The 2,312-nt window shown below is 40.0% G+C and overlaps 1 long non-coding RNA gene across 1 annotated transcript; it reads right to left on the bottom strand.

The window, feature by feature from the left end:
* Positions 1 to 588: 588 nt before the first annotated feature.
* LOC121715524 lies at positions 589 to 1,905 on the bottom strand. Its single transcript, XR_006033619.1, has 3 exons — positions 1,700 to 1,905; positions 755 to 844; positions 589 to 648 (listed from the first exon to the last, which is right to left on the bottom strand). It is a non-coding gene; the product is annotated as an uncharacterized LOC121715524 (long non-coding RNA).
* Positions 1,906 to 2,312: the final 407 nt, after the last annotated feature.

Genomic DNA, 2,312 nt, shown 5'->3' with positions numbered 1-2,312 from the left:
CACCTAGTGCCCCGGTGGACCCCTGCAGTAAAACAGGGCAATGGCCATGGCACAGGCACCCATGGTAGAGGTGCCTGTATTAATTAAATTATAAATTAATACAGTGAGGTTATGTATTAATACAGTGACTGATTATGAACTACTGTCCCCCTGGACACAGATGCATAAGGACTCGGTAGGCTCATTCAGTAATCCATTCTTGCTCACATGCCAAAAATGTTTTGGGGCTCCGCTCTAGACTTCTGGCCCCATGTGCTTGGTAAACCAATGCATTAGTTGTTATTTACACCAACCCTGTCACCTTTTAATCTTAGAGGGTACTAATTTATTTATTATTTACAGATTTATTTAAAACATTCATATTCAAAGTGAAGCACTAAGGGTGGTTTACTGAAGTTGAATTGACAAATAACAAAATACAACAGCATTTGTATTTGTTGTAAACAAGTACATCCGTTTAATGACTTGTTTTTCAACAGATTTGCAGAACAAATCCGCAAATGTGCATTAAATGAGCAATCTTCAACTACAAAATAAAACCAAAATAGACAAACATTAATAATCAAAAATAAAATGTCCCAAAAAATAGATACTTATTCCTACTTCGTTCCTGGCTTTCAGGTATCTGCAACTCTGCAGTGGACGAACCTGCAATGATTAAATAAATACATAAATAAATAAAACAAAAACTATGTTAAATGTGTCATGTCATATTAACAGGCTATGTAACCATTTGCCATCAAGAAAACCTCACCTTCTGTGTCATCAGCCATGGAGGCAGACACTTGATGAGGTAGAGTTAGGTAGTGGTAGAGATGTGCTTCAAAGTACTTCAACAGTGTCTCTGAAAAAAAAAAAATATTGCATAAGTGCATATTTGATCGAGCAGAATGAGTTTATTTTGCTATCATTACTTACACTCATCAACAAGCAATTCCACATGTAACAATTCATATTCTATTGGCAAATGAGGCATGATCAAAAGTATACTTAATTGCAGTATGGTGAACGCTTAACATGGTGATCTACTGCAGCCTAAATATTAGGGTAGCACCGCTACATCACTTGCCACTATCTTAATCAAATGTAAGTCTATTTTCATCACAGAAGTCTACCCACCCAACATGGTATATTTTCTCAAACACTACCATCTCTCTCCAAAGATCATAGAGCAGAGCGCACGTACTGCCAGACTGCACGTACTTCCATCTTTGCCTATGAAGCTGGAACGTTACGATTGCCCAGAGTCGCGCTAGTCAGTGGGTTGGGGTTGGGACTGGGAGCCTGGGCTTAGCCTGCTGTTGCTATCAGACTTACCACTATGTCACATATTATAGAACAGTAATAAACTATCAACACTTTCAGGTGCGAAATCAGAAACAATCCCTCTGTGGTACATTTGCCTTCAGCTACAGTACGTTTTCATGTAGCTAGTGCTAATGTCCACGTCAGTCAGCTAGCTAACTTTAATTTACAACAAAAGCCCACCTATGGCTAGGGTACATGCTTGATTAAACATCCAAAACAATCCCAATATCCTTGACATCTGAAATACATCTAGATAAATATATATTAATGGGAGACATTTCTCTGTTGATGGCGGGGATTTAGCTCTGGTGATGGCTTATATTATTAGATCATGACAGCTAGCTAGCTGCCTCAAGCACAAAACATACTGTAAATAATCATGCAAACATACCTGTATCTTGCTCGTTTTTCTCCTCCTCTGTCATTTTCTTCTTACTGTTTTTGGCACCAGAGGGATACTTTTCTTAACATTACCGTCTCTTCCGATTTTTGAACTTGATGCAGTGTCTGCATGAATTGTCTATGCATCAGAGGTGTCTAGTTTATGCGCGTGACTCAAAGGCTGGCAGACACAGTAGCGGTAGGCAGGCATATTGATCATGAAATCAGAATTTTCTTGTTTTAAATTATTAATTGTTTCATTTATTCATTCATTGATGTCACTTGTTTACGTTATTTATTATGTAAAAAAAAAAGAAAGAAACTCGATTGGGGGCCCCAAGCAGCCGCTTAGTTCGCTTATGCCTCGGGCCGGTCCTGCCTGTGATGAACACCCTAAAGGGGTGCTGACACCATTTATATTGCACCATTCAGAGGTGCCAGTGACTATATCTGAACCAGAGCAAACCCTTTTATATCGCAGGTGTTCACTACACCCTCCATGCCACTGTCCCCAGCCTCTCCCTAACAACCTCTCTTCTCTCCATCCTCACACACAGATACCTGCTAACAGAGTGAGGCCACTCCACCTCCCCCGACCCCTTGCTATGGAGCACACCTGCACT

This window comes from Alosa sapidissima, chromosome 8, assembly GCF_018492685.1.
Source record: "Alosa sapidissima isolate fAloSap1 chromosome 8, fAloSap1.pri, whole genome shotgun sequence".
In the NCBI taxonomy this organism is placed as follows: domain Eukaryota; kingdom Metazoa; phylum Chordata; class Actinopteri; order Clupeiformes; family Clupeidae; genus Alosa; species Alosa sapidissima.
This window is presented reverse-complemented; position numbering and strand designations above follow the sequence as displayed.